Below are 23,791 nucleotides of genomic sequence, written 5' to 3'. Positions count from 1 at the left end.
GTCGGGCACGGCCGTGCCAACCTTAGCACGGGCCGTGCCAATATTATGGAGTTTCTGCTGGTTTTGGATGGGCATGGTCTGGCACGGCCTTGCCAGTGTGAGCACGGGCCGTGCCAAGGTTCTGGACATGGGGCCTCAAAATTTTTCTAGTTTTCTTGAATCACCTTCGGACAATTACCTATAAAATAACTTAAAAACAACAAAAAACAAACAAAACGAAAGCAGTTAAATACGTGGGTTGCCTCCCACGAAGCGCTTCTTTATAGTCATTAGCTTGACGTTATAAGAAAGTATCCTTAGAAGGGATCAAAGAGGTCATATTGTGTAGATGGCGCTAATAAGCGTTCTTTCACATTATGACCTTTAATCATATTACAAGAATAGAGGGCGGGACCTTTCATATAATTCTCCAACTCAAATCCTATCAACTCATCACTCACTTGAAAAACAATCCTACCGTTTTGAACATCTACTATAGCACCCGCAGTGGTTAGAAAGGGTCGTCCTAAGATTATAGGGCACACATTGTCCTCATCTATGTCAAGCACCATGAAATCAGTTGGGATGTCTATCCCTTCTATTTTAACGGGGATGTCCTCGACATATCCGACGGGTTGGATATCAGAACGATCGGCTAACTTCAATGTTGTTTCGGTAGGCTTTAGCTCGCCCAACCCCAGCCTTGTAAAGAGGGGTAAGGGCAACAGACTAACACTAGCTCCTAAGTCACACAAGGCTCGGTTTAAGGTTTCATTCCCTATCATACAAGGGATGGCAAAACTTCCTGGATCTCTAAGCTTTTGGGGTTGCTTCTTGATGATTGCACTACTTTCCCTAGTTAAAGCTATTGTCTCTTTGTGATCTATAGCCTTTTTCTTTGAAAAAATTTCTTTTAAAAACTTGGCGTATAGAGGCATACGAGACAAAGCTTCAGCAAAGGGAATCTTAATGCAAATCTTTTTAAGTATGTTTAAGAATTTAGCGAATTGAGCCTCCAAGTTGAGCTTAGTAAGCCTTAATGGGTTAAGGGCCTTGTTCTTATCAAGTGGTTTCTTTATCGCATCCTCCTCACCTAGAAGCTTAACACTTTCTCCCTTGACACTTTTGGCTTTAGTAATGGTCTCTGATGAGATAAAACCGCAAGTGTACGGTCTTACCGAAGTAGTATAAAAGAGTATCGTTCCGACAGGGAGTAGTTCAATTTAATTAACCTTTAGAGATGATTAGAAGAGAGAAGAGAATTGTAAGTTGGGGGTTTTTAAACGGTTAAAAAGCAATATAATAAAAGAGCCTTGGGATCGTTGGTTTCATCTAAATAACAAGTCCTTCTCAAACCAAAACCATAAGCTTATAATGTTATGTTAGACCTAATTTCTCAAGACAGTTTCTCTTAAGTTCCTCTAGCAACCAAGCCTATTTCGCTGACTTGATTACTATTGGATTTTGGTTCCTCTAACAACCAAGCCTATTTCGCTGACTTGATTGTTATTAGTTCCCTTGAAGATCGAAACTATATGTCTCAAAGATTGCAAAGCCTATTTCGCTGACTTTGCAATCCTTGTCTGAATTCACTTGTTTGAATATCAAAGCTCCACTTTCGTTTTACGAATTGATATTTGGAATAATGGACGAACAATTATCAAACCCTCCACTTTCGTTTCCACAGTTTGATAATGGTTAATCCATGTTAAGACGGTGAATTCAGATAAGAAATTAGGGTTACATAAGATTAAGACTTAGGGCTTGGTTTGATTAGGATTATGTCATTTAGACTTATCCAACAATCCTAAGACAAGAAGAAGTCTACTCACTCATGTTCATCGTAGACATGGGAGAGAAGAGAGAAAGCATGAAAGTAAAAGACAGGAAAATAAAGGAAAAGAACTTTATTTAGAAAAGCAATTGTCACTTATTGTATTCCAAGTAAAGATGAATATTTGTGATGGCTAGCTACTCTATTTATAGTACACAATTGACTTAAAATCTAAGCAAGTATATTCCAAGAATATTCCTCAGTAGATTGTGCGCCAAAATAGAATAGCTTGGAGTCCAAGCAAAAGCAGCAAAAGGTCTCTGGAGGGTGGTACGGCCGTGCCAAGGCTAGCACGGGCCGTGCCAGGCTTCTGACTTGTGGGAGATATATTTTGTTTCCCAATCTTTGTATTTTCGTGTCCAATCTGCTCCAAATCCCTTTCTTTTGCTCCAAGACTCAATCCATCCAATATTCTTCCCTGAAATATAATAAATTGCAATTTAAAGTAAACTATCCTAAAAAGGAAATAATACTAATATAAAATTATATAAATCTAAATAAAACTAAACTAAAAAGCATATTAAAATAGCATATAAATGACTCATCAAACTCCCCCATACTTGAATCTTTGCTTGTCCTCAAGCAAAAGGCATAAACATAGTAGCATCAACAGTTAAATCAAATGACAATTTAATTAAAGCACATGTCTCCTCAAGGGCTTAAATCCCAAATGTACACTAATCACAAACTCAAGTATTGTCTAATCCTAGCACTAAACTAACCAAGAAAGATTCCTTCTACAATTCATATAAGAGAGATGGGAGTATTTGAGAATTTTTGTTCTTTGCCATATGCACATTTTAAGTTCTTTATTTAAGGAACAACATTTTCACGTAGGAGGTCGGAGGGCCTATCCCCTTCCCCAATCTAGATTCAATGGTATCCCTTAAAACATCGTCTTCACGTAGGAAGTCGGAGGGCCTACCTCCTTCCCCAATCTAGTTTCAACAATGCTTTTTAAAGTTTTTTTCTCAAGATAACAATCACCTTCACGTAGGAAGTCGGAGGGCCTACCTCCTTCCCCAATCTAGATTCAGCGATGAGATCTTGGAATTTATTTGGCTTTTTGGCTTTTTATGATCTCCCTTATACTCACTTATACTACTGGCGCTTTGAGAGTCTTTAAAGGTTAATGCACCACTAAGATTAGAACGCGTTTCCTTAAAATACCTATTCATACATTTACTCAAGGGAAGCAACTTTGTGTTTTTCTCATTGGAGAATTTTATTCACTTTAAAACAAGATGTGGTTATATCAAGAAGACTTAAAACACAAGAGTTTGCTTTTATGTACAAGAATCAACAAAATAAGAGGAGACAATGAAAATTTTTGTGTCATGATGTTTTCAATAAAAATTAGCTACTTAACCATGCCTTTTACAATAAAACAAAACAAAAGAATAAAGTTCAAGGGAGTTTGTAAACACTACGACTAAAGACACTTTATTAGGCTCCCCCCACACTTAGGAGAAGCATTGTCCTCAATGATTCAAGATAAAAGAAAAATAAAAGAGAAGGAGAGGTAGAAGAAGAAGAAGAAGAAGAAGAAAGAGAAAGAAGGGAAGAGTGGAAGAGGAAAGCTCACATTTTTATTATTGAGGTCCATATGGAGGACCTTGGAGGTGAAAGTGGTGCATCATGTTCCGAAGCATTTGGTTATTTTCTTCGGATATGCGGTTGCCCCTTTGGACATCGTGTCTTATGCTCATGAGTTCAACACCTTGCCTTTGTTGCTTGGTGCTTATTCTTTCGACCTCGGTAGTCATCCATGCCCATCTTGCATCTTCATTTGTTTCACCTTCATTGGGGTCATGGTGTTCCTCATCATGGTGCAGTTGAGCACCTTCCTCTTCTTGATGCAAGTGTGCACCCTCTGTTTCTTCATTATGCTGTTCTATGTGCACCTGTGGGTCATCATCAACATACAACAAATTTGCTTCCACCTCGGTGTTAGTTCGAGATGGGTTAGGCAATAAAATCAAGATGGGCACATTGAGTTGGAGTGTATAGACAAAGGGGACTCGAGTTTTTATGAAATTCATAGAGATGAGAGTTTCTATGTTTAGTCTATTGTTACCCTTGATCTTGTTTATCCCTAGGTCTTCACTCACACCGAATCGCCCAGCTATGTATGTTATGATACCACCAACTACTATTTCTCCCCTACTATCGGACCTATTTCCTATAAGGGAAAGGTAGTCAAGCAAGTAAAAACAAGTGTTAATGGGTTGGTTGTGCAGCATAGCCCAAAGCATGAAGAGTTCATCATTCCTAGTGTTCCCTAGTTCTTTCCGTCCCCTAATGGTGCAAGCCATAACCCTTTGAAGGTACCTAAGTACGGGGTTGTGAATGTTGCTAGCTTTGTTGGCACGTGTGTTAAATTGGTCAAGACCGGTGATTTGCTCCCAAAAGGCGGCGGGTTGATAGTCAACCGGTTTTAAATTTTGATCCCAAGAGTCGTGGATGAACCCCGCATTTGCGAAGCCCATCTCATCACAGAAGTGCTGAAGAGACATCTCGTAATCAATATTCAAAAGCCGGAAAGAAACTCTATGGTTAGGGTTATCAAAGTTTAACCTATCTTTCGTAAAAACAATAGAACTTAAAAATTCATAGGTGAAATTCTCATACCCTCGCATAGGTCTGAACATATCAACCCATCCTAACCTTTCTAGCAGATTCAACACATTATCTTTAATACCTAGCTTATTCATGTCATGGTTATCAGGGTACCTGCAAGGTTGTAGAGGTTTAGAGATTAGAAGTTTGTACCTATCCCTTTGCTTGTTGTCCCGGAAGATGATGCCATGATTTTTGGCTTGTGCTTTCTTCTTTGGGGGAGGTCCTTCGGATGAGCTTGCAACTTCCTTTCCACTTCTCTTTGAAGTCATTGCCTTGACCTTGCCTTTGGTGTGGTGGTTTGGGTAAGGTTGTTTTGGTGGAAAAGGTTGGATTAGTGTTGTGGTGAAGGTTTAAGTGAGTTTTGGGGGTTGGGTTATGAGATTGGTGGAGAATTTTAGGTTTTTGGGTTAGGTTTATGAGGGTTACGAATTTGGGTGATGTTGTTTGGATGGATGAAATTGGTTTTTGAATGGTGGGTTATGATTGGAATGGTGTTTGTGATTGATTGGGTGGAGAAATTTTGGGAATTGGTGAGATTTGGGGTGGGTGTGGAGGTTTGAGGTTTTATGGTTATGGAGGTTTTAGAGAGAAGGTGAAGGTAGAGAGATGTTTGTGTTTGAGAGTGAAGGAAGAAGATGAGGGAAAAACGAGCAAATAGCCTACCTGGGTAGGCAAGGTCTGGCACGGCCGTGCCAGTGTGAGCACGGGCCGTGCCAAGGTTCTGGACATGGGGCCTCAAAATTTTTCTCGTTTTCTTGAATCACCTTCGGACAATTACCTACAAAATAACTTCAAAACAACAAAAACAAACAAAACGAAAGCAGTTAAATGCGTGGGTTGCCTCCCACGAAGCGCTCTTTTAGTGTCATTAGCTTGACGTTAAGAAAGTGTCCTTAGAAAGGATCAAAGAGATCATATTGTGTAGTTGACGCTAGGAAACGTTCTTTCACATTATGTACTTCAATCATGTTACAAGAATAAAGAGCGGGACCTTTCATAACATTTTCCAACTCGAATCCAATCATCGCATCACTCGCTTGAAAAACTATCCTACCACTCTGAACATCTACTATAGCACCTGCAGTAGCTAGGAAGGGTCGTCCTAAGATTATAGGGACATCATGGTCCTCCTCTATGTCAACCACCACGAAATCAGTCGGGATATATATCCCTTCTATTTTGACGGGTATGTCCTCGATGTAGCCAACGAGAGGGATAATAGAACGATCCGCTAACTTCAAGATCATCTCGGTAGGTTTAAGCTCTCCTATTCCCATCCTTTTGAAGAGGGATAAGGGCAACAAACTTACACTAGCCCCTAAGTCACACAAGGCCTTGTCAACGGTTTCTTTCCCTATCACACAAGGGATGGCAAAACTACCTGGATCTCTAAGCTTTGGGGGTTGCTTCTTGACGATTGCACTACTTTCCCTAGTTAAAGCTATTGTCTCTTTGTGATCCATAGCCTTTTTCCTTGAAAAAATTTCTTTTAAAAACTTGGTGTATAGAGGCATACGAGACAAGGCTTCAGTAAAGGGAATCTTAATGCAAATCCTTTTAAGTATGTTGAAGAATTTAGCAAATTGGGCCTCCAAGTTGAGCTTAGTGAGCCTTAATGGGTTAAGGGCCTTGTTCTTATCAAGCGGTGTCTTTATCGCATCCTTCTCACCTAGAAGCTTAACACTCTCTCCCTTGACACATTTGGCTTTGGTAATGGTCTCTTCTAACTTATTGCCCCCAAGAGAAATGGCATTGACATGGGCTTTGGGGTTTGTTTCAGTTTGACCAGGAAAGACTCCTGGTGTTTGAGAAGAGATGGCCACTTGTTGGGCCACTTGGGAGATTTGGGTCTCAAGCATTTTGGTGTGTGTGGCGATGGAATCAACCTTGGTATTGAGCTTGGAGAGAGTCGTTGAGAGATCCTGTTTGGTTTTTTAACTCCTGAAGTTGTTTATTTTGATTCATCATGCAATTTTCCAACAGTATTTCCAAACTAGATTTCTGAGCTACTCTCTGGTTGTTTGTATAGCCAGGTGGTGCTGTTTGCCCATAGGAACCTTGAGGATTTTTGTAAAAATTTTGATTTGGCCTCATTCCTTGGTTGTATTGAGCGTAATTCAGTTGCTCAATATTGGCAGCACTACCTAACTGACAATCAACACCTGTATGACCAGTTATACCACAGACTTCACAAGTAGGGGATGCAGGGGAAGGTTGGGCAGCATTAACATTAAGTTTTTCAATTTTTTGTGTTAATGCCTCAACCTTAGCAGCAATGTGGTTATATTCAGAGACTTCGTGTATACCTGCCTCTTTCTTAGAGGGAGTAGGAGTGGTGACGGCTCTTTCGTTGGTCCATTGATAGTGATTTTGAGCCATGTCCTCAATCAAAGCATAAGCCTCCGTGTAGTTTTTGTTCATTAAAGCTCCACCTGCAGCTGCATCAACAGACATTTTAGTGGTATATGACAAGCCATTATAAAACGTGTGGACTATAAGCCACTTCTCTAGGCCATGGTGGGGACAAAGTCTAAGAATTTCCTTGAAACGCTCCCACGCCTCATAGAGAGACTCCCCATCTTTTTGATTGAAACGCGTAATTTGGTCTCTAAGCTTAGCTGTTTTAGATAGGGGGAAAAATCGGGTGAGGAATGCTCGCCTCATATCGTCCCATGAAGTAATGGAACTGACTTCTAGGGAATGGAACCAAGCGCTAGCTCTATCCCTTAAGGAAAAGGGAAAGAGATGAAGTCTTACGGCTTCTTGGTTCTCTTTTATGGTGCCACTGAGTCTAAGGAAGGAAGAAATATGGAGATTTGGATCCTCAGTGGGTGATCCAGAAAACTGGTTTTGCTGCACTAAATTGAGTAGAGCAGGCTTGATCTCGAAGTTATTACCCGCAACCGTTGGGTACACGATAATAGCTTGTGGCTCTTCCATTGAAGGAGTAGCATACTCTTTGAGAGTGCGTTCAGCCATAGCAGTATTATTTTGTGCCTCTCTCTTTTTCTTATGCAAAAATCTTTCGATCTCAGGAATAAATTCTCCGAGACTTTTACTTCTTCGCATAAGAAACTGAGAACCCAAGAAGTTAGTGGTAAAACAAAAGAAAGAAGTAGAAGAAAAGAGGAAGAGAAGAGAGTTCTAATCACAAGGAAAGAGTTAATCAAATTAGTTTACTCCCCGGCAGCGGCGCCAAAAACTTGATGAGATAAAACCGCAAGTGCACGGTCTTACCGAAGTAGTATAAAAGAGTATCGTTCCGACAGGGAGTAATTCAATTTAATTAACCTTTAGAGATGATTAGAAGAGAGAAGAGAATTGTAAGTTGGGGGTTTTTAAACGGTTAAAAAGCAATATAATAAAAGAGCCTTGGGATCGTTGGTTTCATCTAAATAACAAGTCCTTCTCAAACCAAAACCATAAGCTTATAATGTTATGTTAGACCTAATTTCTCAAGACAGTTTCTCTTAAGTTCCTCTAGCAACCAAGCCTATTTCGCTGACTTGATTACTATTGGATTTTGGTTCCTCTAACATCCAAGCCTATTTCGCTGACTTGATTGTTATTAGTTCCCTTGAAGATCGAAACTATATGTCTCAAAGATTGCAAAGCCTATTTCGCTGACTTTGCAATCCTTGTCTGAATTCACTTGTTCGAATATCAAAGCTCCACTTTCGTTTTATGAATTGATATTTGGAATAATGGACGAACAATTATCAAACCCTCCACTTTCGTTTCCACAGTTTGATAATGGTTAATCCATGTTAAGACGGTGAATTCAGATAAGAAATTAGGGTTACATAAGATTAAGACTTAGGGCTTGGTTTGATTAGGATTATGTCATTTAGACTTATCCAACAATCCCAAGACAAGAAGAAGTCTACTCACTCATGTTCATCGTAGACATGGGGGAGAAGAGAGAAAGCATGAAAGTAAAAGACAGGAAAATAAAGGAAAAGAACTTTATTTAGAAAAGCAATTGTCACTTATTGTATTCCAAGTAAAGATGAATATTTGTGATGGCTAGCTACTCTATTTATAGTACACAATTGACTTAAAATCTAAGCAAGTATATTCCAAGAATATTCCTCAGTAGATTGTGCGCCAAAATAGAATAGCTTGGAGTCCAAGCAAAAGCAGCAAAAGGTCTCTGGAGGGTGGCACGGCCGTGCCAAGGCTAGCACGGGCCGTGCCAGGCTTCTGACTTGTGGGAGATATATTTTGTTTCCCAATCTTTGTATTTTCGTGTCCAATCTGCTCCAAATCCCTTTCTTTTGCTCCAAGACTCAATCCATCCAATATTCTTCCCTGAAATATAATAAATTGCAATTTAAAGTAAACTATCCTAAAAAGGAAATAATACTAATATAAAATTATATAAAATCTAAATAAAACTAAACTAAAAAGCATATTAAAATAGCATATAAATGACTCGTCAGTCTCTTCTAACTTACTGCCCCCAAGAGAAATAGCATTGACATGGGCTTTGGGGTTTGTTTCAGGTTGACCAGGAAAGACTCCTGGTGTTTGAGAAGAGGTGGCCACTTGTTGGGCCACTTGGGAGATTTGGGTCTCAAGCATTTTGGTGTGTGTGGCGATAGAATCAACCTTGGTAGTGAGTTTGGAGAGAGAGTCGTTCAGAAATCCTGTTTGGTTTTTCAATTCTTGAAGATTTTTATTTTGATTAGCAATGCAATTTTCCAATAAAATCTCCAAACTTGATTTCTGAGCCACTCTCTGGTTGTTTGTATAGCCAGGTGGTGCTGCTTGTCCATAGGAACCTTGAGGATTTTTGTAAAAATTTTGATTCGGCATCGTTCCTTGGTTATACTGAGCGGAATTCAGTTGCTCAATATTGGCAGCACTACCTAACTGACAATCAACACCGATATGACCGGATATACCACAGATTTCACAAGGAGGGGATGCAGAAGAAGGTGTGACAGCATTAACATTAAGTTTTTCAAATTTTTGGGTTAATGCCTCAACCTTAGCAGCAAGGTGGTTATATTCAGAGACTTCGTATATACCTGCCTCTTTCTTAGAGGGAGTAGGAGTGGTGACGGCTCTCTCGTTGGTCCATTGGTAGTGATTCTGAGCCATGTCTTCAATCAAAGCATAAGCCTCCGTATAGTTTTTGTTCATTAGAGCTCCACCTGCAGCTGCATCAACAGACATCTTAGTGGTATATGACAAGCCATTATAAAACGTGTGGACTATAAGCCACTTCTCTAGGCCATGGTGGGGACAAAGTCTAAGCATTTCCTTGAAATGCTCCCACGCCTCATAGAGAGACTCCCCATCTTTTTGATTGAAACGAGTAATTTGATCTCTAAGTAAGGGAAAGAGATGAAGTCTTACGACTTCTTGGTTCTCTTTTATGGTGCCACTGAGTCTAAGGAAGGAAGAAATATGGAGATTTGGATCCTCAGTGGGTGATCCAGAAAACTGATTTTGCTGCACCAAATTGAGTAGTGCAGGCTTGATTTCGAAGTTATTACCCGCAACCGTTGGGTACACGATAATAGCTTGTGGCTCTTCCGTTGAAGGAGTAGCATACTCTTTGAGAGTGCGTTCAGCCATAGCAGTATTATTTTGTGCCTCTCTCTTTTTCTTATGCAAAAACCTTTCGATCTCAGGAATAAATTCTCCGAGACTTTTACTTCTTCGTATAAGAAACCAAGAACCCAAGAAGTTAGTGGTAATACAAAAGAAAGAAGTAGAAGAAAAGAAGAAGAGAAGAGAGTTCTAATCACAAAGAAAGAGTTAATCAAATTAGTTTAGTCCCCGACAGCGGCACCAAAAACTTGATGAGATAAAACCGCAAGTGCACGGTCTTACCGAAGTAGTATGAAAAGAGTATCGTTCCGACAGGGAGTAGTTCAATTTAATTAACCTTTAAAGATGATTAGAAGAGAAGAGAATTGTAAGTTGGGGGTTTTCAAACGGTTGAAAATTAATATAATAAAAGGAGCCTTGGGATCGTTGGTTTCATCTAAATAACAAGTCCTTCTAAAACCAAAACTATAAGCTTATAATGTTATGTTAGACCTAATTCCTCAAGACAGTTTCTCTTATGTTCCTCTAGCAACCAAGCCTATTTCGCTGACTTGATTACTATCAGATTTTGGTTCCTCTAACAACCAAGCCTATTTCCCTGACTTGATTATTATTAGTTCCCTTGAAGATCGAAACTATATGTCTCAAGGATTGCAAAGCCTATTTCGCTGACTTTGCAATCCTTGTATGAATTCACTTGTTCGAATATCAAAGCTCCACTTTCGTTTTATGAATTGATATTTGGAATAATGGATAAACAATTATCAAACCCTCCACTTTCGTTTCCACAGTTTGATAATGGTTGATCCATGTTAAAGCGGCGAATTCAGATAAGAAATTAGGGTTACATAAGATTAAGGCTTAGAGCTTGGTTTGATTAGGATTATGTCATTTAGACTTATCCAACAATCCCAAGACAAGGAGAAGTATACTCACTCATGTTCATCGTAGACATGGGGGAGAAAGAGAAAGCATAAAAGTAAATGACAAGAAAATAAAGGAAAAGAAAAGAACTTTAATTAGAAAAGCAATTGTCACTTATTGAATTCCAAGTAAAGATGAATATTTGTGATGGATGGCTACTCTATTTATAGCATTCGATCCACTTAAAATCTAAGCTATTACATTTGGGCTAAAAATAGAGTAGCTTAAAATCTAAGCAAAAGCAGCAAAAGGCACTCTGGAGGGTGGCACGGCCGTGCCAAGGCTAGCACGGGCCGTGCCAAGCTTCTGACTTGTGGGAGACATATTTTTGTCTCTCAATCTTCATATTTTTGCATCCAATCGGCTTCAAGTCCCTTTCTTTTGCTCCAAGATTCAATCCATCCAATATTCTTTCCTGAAATATAATAAAATGCAATTTAAAGTAAACTATCCTAAAAAGGAAATAATACTAATATAAAATCAAATAAAATCTAAATAAAACTAAACTAAAAAGCATATTAAAATAGTCAATAAATGACTCAGCAGAAGGTTAGGACATGCTAACTGGAGATTAATCTCTAAACTTAGCAAGTTACAACTTGTCAAAGGTTTGCCTAACATTGATTATCATTCAGATGCACTTTGTGGTGCATGCTAGAAAGGGAAAATTGTTAAAACTTCTTTCAAATCCAAAGACATTGTATCAACCTCCAGACCCTTAGAGTTACTTCATATGGATCTGTTTGGACCAGTTAACACTGCATCCTTATATGGAAGTAAATATGGATTAGTCATTGTTGATGATTACAGCAGATGGACTTGGGTAAAATTCCTAAGAAGTAAAGATTATGCATGTGAAGTGTTTAGCAGCTTCTGCACTCAAATACAGTCTGAGAAGAACTGAAAATTTTGAAAGTCAAAAGTGATCATGGTGGAGAATTTGAAAACGAGCCATTTGAATCTTTTTGTGAAAAACATGGAATTGTCCATGAATTCTCTTCTCCTAGAACTCCACAGCAAAATGGGGTTGTAGAGAGAAAGAACAGAACTTTACAAGAAATGGCCAGAACCATGATCCATGAAAATAATTTAGCTAAGCATTTCTGGGCAGAAGCAGTTAATACTTCATGTTATGTCCAAAATAGGATCTACATCACACCTATGCTGGAGAAAACTGCATATGAACTCTTCAAAGGAAGAAGACCCAATATCTCTTACTTTCATCAATTTGGATGTACATGTTACATTCTAAATACCATAGACTATCTGAAGAAATTTGATGCCAAGGCTCAAAGACGAATCTTTTTAGGTTACTCTGAAAGGTCAAAGGCATACAGAGTGTATAATTCAGATACACATTGTTTAGAAGAATCTATGCATGTAAAATTTGATGATAGGGAGCCTGGAAGTAAAACTCCAGAGCAAGTTGAAAGCACTGCAGGTACACATGATTCTGAAGATGCACCAAAATCTAATCAACCTTCTGACACTGAAAAGAATCTAGAAGCTGAATCAAACCCAGAAGCTGAGTCAAGTTCAGAAGCTGAATCAAATCCAGAAGCACAGGATGAAAATGCTTCTGAAGATATTCAAGATAACACTCAGCATGTAATTCAATCCAAATTCAAGCACAAATCTTCACATCTTGAGGAGCTAATCATTGGAAACAAAGACAGTCCTAGAAGAACAAGATCTCATTTCAGACAAGACAAGAAAAACAGCTCTGCATGCAGAAATGTTCCTTCAAGATAGGAATGGATTGAACATGATCCTTCATAGGACAACTTCCAAATCAGGCAAAAGATCATTGGTATTTGATTAAGGTTTCTCAACGACTCTATTGACGTGCTTAAAGATCTCAACGACTCTTTCACATCTCTATATAAGGCAAAAGATCTCAAAGATCTCAACGACTTGAAGATCAAAGAGGAGAGACAACAAGTAAAAAGCGCCCAAACTCTGCCAATTTTGTTTCACAAAAAGCACTTAGAATTTCTGTGTTCATTTGATATATCTTAGAAATTCTTAGAGTCTTTCATTTGCATTGTATTGTGAACACCACATATTGTATATCAAGTTTTCAAACTCAAACAATTTTCTGTGTAATTCTGTTTGAATAGAAGTCTCTTGCTTTAGTGCTTGAGCATAGGAAGTCTCTTACTTTAGTGCTTGAGCAAAGGAAGTGTCTTGCCTGCGTGCTTGAGCATTTGTGAAGTCTCATACTAGGTGTAGTATTGAGCAGTTGTAATCTGTGTGATTAAACTTAGTGACAATCTCCTTGGAAGTGCAAGGGGGACTGGATTACTTCTGGTTTGTGTCTCTCTTTCTTCTCTCTACTCTGTTTTTACTCCGCTGCGTATCCAATTCTGAACTGCACATCAGAAGCAATGCTATTGTGAACACCACAGATTGTATATCAAGTGTTCAAACTCAAACAATTTTCTGTGTAATTCTGTTTGAATAGAAGTCTCTTGCTTTAGTGCTTGAGCATAGGAAGTCTCTTGCTTTAGTGCTTGAGCAAAGGAAGTGTCTTGCCTGCGTGCTTGAGCATTTGTGAAGTCTCATACTAGGTGTAGTATTGAGCAGTTGTAATCTGTGTGATTAAACTTAGTGACAATCTCCTTGGAAGTGCAAGGGGGACTGGACTACTTCCGGTTTGTGTCTCTCTTTCTTCTCTCTACTCTGTTTTTACTCCGCTGCGTATCCAATTCTGAACTGCACATCAGAAGCAATACTATTGTGAACACCACAGATTGTATATCAAGTGTTCAAACTCAAACAATTTTCTGTGTAATTCTGTTTGAATAGAAGTCTCTTGCTTTAGTGCTTGAGCATAGGAAGTCTCTTGCTTTAGTGCTTGAGCAAAGGAAGTGTCTTGCCTGCGTGCTTGAGCATTTGTGAAGTCTCATACTAGGTTTAGTATTGAGCAGTTGTAATCTGTGTGATTAAACTTAGTGACAATCTCCTTGGAAGTGCAAGGGGGACTGGACTACTTCCGGTTTGTGTCTCTCTTTCTTCTCTCTACTATGTTTTTACTCCGCTGCATATCCAATTATGAACTGCACATCAGAAGCAATTCTATTGCATCTGAAGTGTTATCACATCAGAAGCATTCTCAAACAGCTTCTGAAGTGATCAGAAGAAGATTTTATCTTGAGAAAAAGAAAACACAATTCAACCCCCCCCCCCCCCCCCCCCCCCTTCTTGTGTTTTTCTCACCTTCAAAATTAGTGAGGAAAATTTAGTGAGGGAAAACGTAAAATCCCTCTCTAATTCTGTCACTAAATTTTGCGACCAAGGAATTTGTGAGGAATTTCATTTTTTCCGTCACTAATTTCCCTCGCTAATTTTGCCTTTTCTAGTATTAAGATCATTTTTTACTCAACCACTTGGTCTGGTTCGGTTTGTGGTTTTTATTTTTCAACCGAACTAAACTAAATCAAACCGTAACATAAGAAAAACACTAATTAAACATATGTCACCTAAACCAATACTCATAGAAACTTAATGAAAACTTCTATAACATGACATATTTTTTCTCTTGTTAAGTTTCTTCTTTACTTTTTATTTCTAAAATATTTTTATGTGTTACTTGAACTTTTAGAGAATGATAAAATCTTAATATTTGCACTCGTTACAGAAAAATATTATTTTTTTGCACACATTTTTAATTTGATTTATGTTGCTGGGAATATTGTTAGATGAAATTTTAAACATTGTTGGAAGTATGTTGCGTTTTAGCTTTTTAATTTGATTTTGATGTTGTAAACAAAAAATTGAATTGTTTCGATAACAACTGCACAAACCGATCCAACCCAAACCGCATTGGTTTGGTTTGGTTTGGTTCGAATTTTATTTTAAAAATCAATTGAAACAAACTAACCTGCATATTTTTTTAAGTTGCGGTTCAGATCACTTTTAGTCTCAAAACCGAAACAAACCGCAGTGCAAACATCCCTAAACTAAATCGAAGTCTTCATTCAATATTGAGATTTTGTTAACTTGGCGTTTCTTAAGAATCAGAATTAGGTGAATCCTTTAGGCCGACTTCTTTCTTATATACTTTTATTTTTTTGGTGTCTCGGATATACCTAATCCATTTTCCCACTCCTTTTCCCACAAACTTTACATAAATAAAATAACAGTTCTCTTCGTTATAAGCTATGGCTACAATCTTTATTTATCTTGGAGTTTAATATCATATTCATATTATAATAACGGAAAAAAATAAGTTCCACGACAGTGACAGTCGAACCATTTTCAATAATTAAGCCCCTTTCTTTCATTTTGTCGGAAAAAAGTATTTGTTATATATATATATATATATATATATATATATTGATCGTATCTGATCTATAGGTGACTGCCGACACTCTAAAACCGGAGGTTGAGAAAGTGCGGTCATTAAGTGAGTCAATGCAGTTTCACATTCGTCGCTCCATTTGAATGCGGTCTCTTTCCTTAATAACTTAATGGGAGTGCATGCTTAGCAGATTTTGCATGAAACGAGAAAGCGAGATTAACATTCCATTTCGAGTTTGGATGCATTTCTTCGATGTTGGAGTTGGAAATTGAGTGAACGTTCGGCATTTGTCTGCATTGACTTCCCATGCCATTTCACTACCAATTATTTATAATACTCATAGCATACAAAGCTCTTTCACTTGCCGTAAGTAATGTCAGAAACAACTCCAAAAGCAATATATCAACAGAAACATAATATGTGGTTGCACTATTTTTATGGTTATAAATTTGAGGTGTTTAGAATTCATAAGATTTTGAAATACCCTCAAATCCCACATATAATATTTAATAATAAATCAACAAATAAATACAAGGTTTAAAATGCTACGCCTTCAATAATCCAAAACATACATAATTGTTTACATAATCATAAACAGTCGTATCGGATTTATAAAATAAAACAACATAACACTAACATCTCAATATATATCATCGTACACATCATGGTTTCTCAAAATAATCTAACAAAAGAAAATAAACATAAATTCCGACAACGTTCTTAATCAGAGCTTATAACTAGACTCCCAGAAGCGGATCAAGATCCTCTCCATTTATAACTTTTTCCATTTGTTGTAATTTGGAGAGAGATAGACACATAGAAAATAATGATGGTGGGATCCACTTAGTGATAGGACCCACCACTTATTTTTTTGTGTCTATCTCTCTCCAAATTGCAACAAATGGAAAAAGTTATAAATGGAGAGGATCTTTACCCGAAGACCCCCAGAAGCAAGCATAAAAACGAAACCATTCCCTCCATTTCTCATGGAACCCCATTTTGAGCATTACAAAATCCAGAAAGTTCCAATCAATGGAGTCATACACCTTCTCAAAATCAACCTGAAACAACAACGCTTCTTGGTTCTTTCTCTTTGCCTCATCCATAATTTCATTCACAGTTAATATCCCGTATAGAATATGCCTGCATGAAATGAACGCCGCTTGTGTGCCTGATATGATAAAATCAATCACACTTTTCATTCTATTTGCCAAACCTTTGATATAACTTTGTAAATGAAACCTATCAATGATATGGGCTTGAATTCTGAAATTTTTACTGGCTTTTTATTCTTCGGGATCAACACCACAAATGAGCAATTTGCCCATTTAACCATTCGACTGTTTGCATAAAATTCAGCCATCACCCTAATAAAAAAAAAACTTTAACACCCAAGGCTGACGAGGGCGGGGAGTGGTCGCTGGCACGACTATGAGCGACTCCCAACAACTTCTAGATCTATTGAATCACACCAGAATGAGAGGGATCCCGAGGCCGTGCAGGTATGGGACTGCATGGTTGAAGGAATGCTTATAAGAATTGTTTGGTACTACCTGTATCAACAAGATGCATCTTCTTTTTGGTAGCCCATTTTATAAGAGCTCTAATGTGTGAAATCCGCAAGTGCACGGTTTTATCGAAATAGTAAAAATATCGTTCCACATGGAGTTGTTGTAATTATTGATTCTCATTTCCATTTTGATTAGCTGAAGAGTTCAGTTTTAGAAGTTTAGCAAATTTGGTTGAAATAAAATAATAAAAAGCACCTCGGAATTGTTGGTTCATCATAATGACAAATCACTTACAATTAAACCTATAATTTAATCTTATGTTAAATCTATTTCTAAAGACAAGTTTCTCTAAGGCGTTTCAAGGTTCCTCTCGGAATCAATGAGTGTGTTTCAATAACAATCACGCCTATTATTCTCATGGTTGATCACTATTGAAACTCATTATGAGCGAAACTTTTAAGGTCTCAAGGTTTATTAGACTATTCTCATGTTTTGTAAACCTTGTCTAATCTCACATGTCCAATATTAACCTTCTTCTTTCGATGCTTCAATTAGTATTTGAAATATGAATTAAAAACGGTGAGATTAGATTAGAAAATAGATTTAAATAAAATTAGAATCATCCAACAATCCCACGGCAAAGAAATTTACTCACTCATGTTCATCGTAGACAAAAAGATTAAAGAGGTGGAGAAGAAAGGCATGAAAGTAAAAGGCTGAAAGTAAAAGTGCAGAATTATAAAGAACAAGGAAAATAAAGAAAGAGAAAATAAATAAAATAAAGAACTTTGATTCAAAGAAATAATTGTCACAAAGAATTCCCAAGATTCGAAGATGAATTATACAAGTCTGATGGCTCCTCTATTTATAACTAAAGGGGGCGCTGTTATCGTGCATAAGGAAATCTTTATGCACCCTGCATAAATCCAGAAATGGTTTCTGTGAGTTGTACTCCAAAACTATTAGATGTGTAACGCCCTAGTCGTTATTTTATTTATTTTAGAATTATTCAGAGTCTTTTGGGTTTTGAGTGAATTGAGCGTAGAGAGCGATGTTTTGGGGTTAGAAATGGGTTCTGAGTGTGAACAGCATTTCATTTCACATCTGTAAACTAATTTGGGGAGTGAATTTGAGGAAAATAGGATTTTTGGGAAAAACCTGCATTCTCCCGTACAGACATTCATTGCTCGCCTCGCGAGTAGCATGAGCTCGCCTTGGCGAGAGAGCAACTTCATGGCTCGCCTCGCAAATAAGACATCTCGCCGTGGCGAGTACCAGTGAGGAAACCTGGATTTTCAAATTGTTGTTATAAGCCATAATTTGGTTAGTTTTGAGTACCTAGATGACTTTGGAGAGGACTGGAGCAATTTTTAGATTAAAAAGATGATTAGGGAACTTAAAAATGAAGATTTAGTGAGAAAAATGTCAAAACTCCCGAGAGCAGCCTTTTTATGTTCGCCTTGAACTCGCCACTGCGAGTGACCCTTATCCTTGAGTTCGCCATAGCGAGTAGAAGTACTCGCGAGGCAAGTTGCCCAGTATTTGAGTTGTTGAATTCTATTTTGGATGTTTTGAATGGAACTTGGTGTATGAACATGATTATGATTAATTATGCCTTTTACTGGATGGTTGGATTGATTAAAGATGAACTGTTGATGACCGTGTTGTATGTGTACATTCATTAAATCATACAAGTGTTGAATTATGGAGTGGTGAGTCATATACATATATATGCATTTGTTGAGTTGTATGTAGATATACACAAGTGGAGTTAGTTGCATAAGCACAAAAGCGGGAGGGGGACCGAACCAAAACCTTTTCAAAAAAAGGGGACCGAACCAAAACCTTTTCAAAAGGTGTTAAACCTGAAATTGGGCATACCCAACCTATTCCTAATGTACTCTCCCCTAATAAAATCAGGGATAATATCTGACCAAAATAAATCAAAAGAAGAGAAAGAGAGGCCCAAGTTTGCAAGGCTATCAGCACAAGCATTCCCTTCCCTATATATGTGTGACACCACAAATCTCATATTTCTAAGTCTAAATAAACAGTTTTGCCATCTGTTTCTGAGGCACCAAGGAACCACTGACTTTGACTTGAAAGCCAAAATAACTAATTGGGAGTCTGATTCAAGCCAAACATTTTGAAAACCTTTGAGATAGGCTATTTCAATGGCAATCATGGTCGCCACCAGCTCAGCATGGAGAGCATCTTTACTTCCAAGCAATTGAGAGAAGCAACCAATGCACTCACCTACACTATTTCTAAAAATACCACCTGCAGAAGCTTTAACTGGGTTCTTTGTGGAAGCTCCATCTGTGTTCACTTTAATCCAAGAAGCTAAAGGGGGTGACCATATTACTTCTTTGATAGTTGGAGCTCTGGGAGGTTTGGTGTTGACCTTGCAAGCTTTAAGGATACGAAACTCTAACATGTCTCCTCTTGCCGTTTGTTTGGTGTTATTACCGGCAATGGAAGTTTTAGCAATAATTAAATTGATGGCTGATTTCCAATGAAGCACCTTGTCTTGGAATCTTATTTGGTTTCTTCTAAACCAAATAGTATTAAGGATATTTACCATACAAGCTTTAATGACAAGTTTACATTGTTGGGACCAATTATGTTGTTGGTTTTAATTACCATTTGTTGTTGATGTTGATAATGATGATATTTATATATGTTGATAAATTATTATTATGATAAGGTGTTAGATTCAATTGATGCATTCATTATCCATATTTATTGTTGTGAATCTCACCCCTTCTACTTGAAAATGTTGCCCTTCTTGGGTAACTTGCAGGTGATCCTGAGTAGTAGGTGGTGGCTCAATGTCTAGGACTCTGATACGTCGGGATGGGAATTACTTTATTTACTTTTCATTCCTATGTATCAAATTTTGAACAATGTTGATGAATTTATGTTGAGGCCTTTGTGCCAGGATTTAATGTTGAAATTAATGTTGAGAAATATTTCCGCTGCAAAATTATTGTTGTTTATGAAGGGTGTTTATTAAATAGTTTTATGTTCTATTTAAGAAATTTTTAAAAAGTAGTGTGACATGCCCGTTTGGGATTTACTCTGATTAGAGCTGTCAAAACGGACCGGCCCATAGCCCGAATAAATATAGGGCTTGGGCCTAAAATATTGAGCCCGAATTTTAATAGGGCTTTTTAGCCCGGCCCTTAAAAGCCCGGTACCCGTTAGGGCTTGCCCGAATGGGCCGCGGGTAGCCCGTTAACCCGCATAACAAAAAAAATTCTATAAATTATATATATTTTTCAAATAATTATTTACTTAGTTGATTATCAAAGTAAAAATCAAAAGTGAAAATTCAATGAATTAACACAAATATAAATGTAATATAAAATTATATTTATTTATTTCGTTATTTATAGTTTTAAAGATTGAATATATAAATATCTATAACCATAACATATCTAATTTATTTAAAATCATTTTCCTCGTCGTTTTAGTTTACGACGTTTGTACGAAAATGTTTACAATTTACTTTTGTGCTAGACATTATTTAAACATATTAAAAATATTATTTATAAAAAAATTATAGCAGTGTTTTATAGTACTTTTTTAAAATAAAAAAATATATAATTTTTAATACGGGCCGGCCCGTTTAGGCCGCGGCCCGTGTAGGGCCGGGCCACCCGTTTTGACAACTCTAACTCCGATTATGAATTATTTATTATTAAATTGATTTTGGGTAACGGGGTGTTCCAATTGGTATCAGAGCAGGTTGGTCCGTCCAACCAAATAGTAAAGTCGTATTGAGTCACCTAGGATAGAGTGTCAACTCTAATGTTGTTTTTGTTGTTGTTCTGAATTGTTGTTTCTTATGTACAATCTTAAGATGGCGGGTCGTAACGATGCTGCTATTGCTGCTGCACTTGAGGCTGTTGCTCAAGCTGTAGGACAGCAACTGAATGCTGGAGCTGGTAATGGTGAAGTGAGGATGCTGGAGACATTTTTGAGGAATCATCCACCAGCATTCAAAGGAAGGTATGATCCCGATGGTGCCCATAAGTGGCTTAAGGAGGTGGAACGAATTTTCAGGGTCATGCAATGCTCAGAGGTGCAAAAGATGCGGTTCGGAACGCACATGCTAGCTGAGGAGGCAGATGACTGGTGGGAAAGTTTGTTACCTGTCTTGGAACAGGATGGAGCTGCAGTGACCTGGGCTGTGTTCAGGAGAGAATTCCTGAATAGGTACTTCCCGGAAGATGTCCGAGTAAAGAAAGAGATTAAATTTCTGGAGCTGAAGAAGGGTGACATGTCTGTCATAGAGTATGCTGCAAAGTTTGTGGAACTTGCTAAGTTCTACCCTCATTATACTGCGGAGACAGCTGAATTCTCCAAATGTATAAAGTTTGAGAATGGCTTGAGAGCTGACATCAAGAGAGCCATTGGGTATCAGAAGATCAGGAACTTCTCTGAATTGGTAAGTAGCTGCAGAATCTATGAGGAGGACACGAAAGCTCATTACAAGGTGATGAGTGATCGAAGGAGCAAAGGACAGCAGAGTCGTCCGAAGCCGTATAGTGCTCCTGTTGACAAGGGTAAGCAGAGGTTGAATGATGAGAGGAGGCCCAATAGGAGAGATGCTCCTGCTGAGATTGTTTGTTACAAGTGTGGCGAGAAAGGCCACAAGAGTAATGTTTGTACTAAAGATGAGAAGAAGTGCTTCAGGTGTGGTCAGAAAGGACACACTCTAGCTGATTGCAAGCGTGGTGATGTTGTTTGTTATAACTATGATGAAGAGGGGCATATTAGCTCGCAATGCAAGAAGCCCAAGAAGATTAGGACCGGTGGTAAAGTGTTTGCTCTAACTGGCACGCAAACCACTAGTGAGGATCGACTTATCAGAGGTACTTGTTTCTTTAATAGTACTCCTTTAATTGCTATTATAGACACTGGTGCTACTCATTGTTTCATTGCTATTGAATGTGCATATAAGTTGGGTTTGGTTGTTTCTGATATGAAAGGGGAAATGGTTGTTGAAACTCCAGCTAAGGGTTCAGTAACTACTTCTCTTGTGTGTCTAAGGTGTCCGTTGTCTATGTTTGGTAGAGACTTTAAAGTCGACTTAGTGTGTTTACCGTTGACGGGAATGGATGTTATTTTTGGGATGAACTGGTTAGAGTATAACCGAGTTCATATCAATTGTTTTAGCAAGACGGTGCATTTTTCTTTTGCGGAAGAAGAGAGTGGAATAGAGTTCCTATCTACTAAACAGTTGAAGCAGTTGGAGCGTGATGGAATTCTGATGTATTCTTTAATCGCATATTTGTCGTTAGAAAATCAAGCGGTGATTGACAGGTTACCAGTGGTGAATGAATTTCCTGAAGTTTTTCCGGATGAGATTCCAGATGTACTGATGAGATAAAACCGCAAGAGCACGGTCTTACCGAAGTAGTATAAAAGAGTATCGTTCCGACAGGAAGTAGTTCAACTTAATTAACCTTTAGAGGTGATTAGAAGAGAGAAGAGAATTGTAAGTTGGGGGTTTTTAAACGGTTAAAAAAGCAATATAATAAAAGAGCCTTGGGATCGTTGGTTTCATCTAAATAACAAGTCATTCTCAAACCAAAACCATAAGCTTATAATGTTATGTTAGACCTAATTTCTCAAGACAGTTTCTCTTAAGTTCCTCTAGCAACCAAGCCTATTTCGCTGACTTGATTACTATTGGATTTTGGTTCCTCTAACAACCAAGCCTATTTCGCTGACTTGATTGTTATTAGTTCCCTTGAAGATCGAAACTATATGTCTCAAAGATTGCAAAGCCTATTTCGCTGACTTTGCAATCCTTGTCTGAATTCACTTGTTCGAATATCAAAGCTCCACTTTCGTTTTATGAATTGATATTTGGAATAATGGACGAACAATTATCAAACCCTCCACTTTCGTTTCCACAGTTTGATAATGGTTAATCCATGTTAAGACGGTGAATTCAGATAAGAAACTAGGGTTACATAAGATTAAGGCTTAGGGCTTGGTTTGATTAGGATTATGTCATTTAGACTTATCCAACAATCCAAAGACAAGAAGAAGTCTACTCACTCATGTTCATCGTAGACATGGGGGAGAAGAGAGAAAGCATGAAAGTAAAAGACAAGAAAATAAAGGAAAGGAAAAGAATTTTATTTAGAAAAGCAATTGTCACTTATTGTATTCCAAGTAAAGATGAATATTTAGTGATGGCTAGCTACTCTATTTATAGTACACAATTGACTTAAAATCTAAGCAAGTATATTCCTAGAATATTCCTCGGTAGATTGTGCGCCAAAATAGAATAGCTTGGAGTCAAAGCAAAAGCAGCAAAAGGCATCTGGAGGGTGGCACGGCCGTGCCAAGGCTAGCAAGGGCCGTGCCAGGCTTCTGACTTGTGGGAGATATATTTTGTTTCCCAATCTTCATATTTTTGTGTCCAATCTGCTCCAAATCCCTTTCTTTTGCTCCAAGACTCTCTCCATCCAATATTCTTCCCTGAAATATAATAAATTGCATTTTAAAGTAAACTATCCTAAAAAGGAAATAATACTAATATAAAATTATATAAAATCTAATTAAAACTAAACTAAAAAGCATATTAAAATAACATATAAATGACTCATCAAACTCCCCCATACTTGAATCTTTGCTTGTCCTCAAGCAAAAGGCATAAACATAGTAGCATCAACAGTTAAATCAAATGACAATTAAATTAAAGCACATGTCTTCTCAAGGGCTTAAATCCCAAATGTACACTAATCACAAACTCAAGTATTTCTTGAAATCTTTATTCTACCCAACGATCAAGTTTTAAGTGAGTGTGTGTGTGAAGTCCAACCCTTTTCTTGCTCCTGTATAAGATAGGCATTATGAGGAAACATGGTCTAATCCTAGCACTAAACTAACCAAGAAAAATTCCTTCTATAATTCATATAAGAGAGATGGGAGTATTTGAGAATCTTTGTTCTTTGCCATATGCACATTTTAAGTTCTTTATTTAAGGAACAACATTTTCACGTAGGAGATCGGAGGGCCTACTCCCTTCCCCAA

General features: G+C 37.8%; 2 non-coding genes across 2 annotated transcripts; both read left to right on the top strand.

Annotated features, from left to right (window-relative positions):
* The first annotated feature begins 6,944 nt into the window (after nt 1-6,944).
* LOC120577958 (small nucleolar RNA R71) lies at nt 6,945-7,051 on the top strand. The gene has a single exon (XR_005643934.1). It is a non-coding gene; the product is annotated as a small nucleolar RNA R71 (small nucleolar RNA).
* A 2,620-nt stretch (nt 7,052-9,671) lies between these two features.
* Nucleotides 9,672-9,778, top strand: LOC120577978 (small nucleolar RNA R71). The gene has a single exon (XR_005643954.1). It is a non-coding gene; the product is annotated as a small nucleolar RNA R71 (small nucleolar RNA).
* Nucleotides 9,779-23,791: the final 14,013 nt, after the last annotated feature.

Source organism: Medicago truncatula, chromosome 1 (genome assembly GCF_003473485.1).
Source record: "Medicago truncatula cultivar Jemalong A17 chromosome 1, MtrunA17r5.0-ANR, whole genome shotgun sequence".
Lineage (NCBI taxonomy): Eukaryota > Viridiplantae > Streptophyta > Magnoliopsida > Fabales > Fabaceae > Medicago > Medicago truncatula.
Note: the sequence above shows the minus strand (reverse complement) of the source record. Positions and strands in the feature narration are given on the sequence as shown.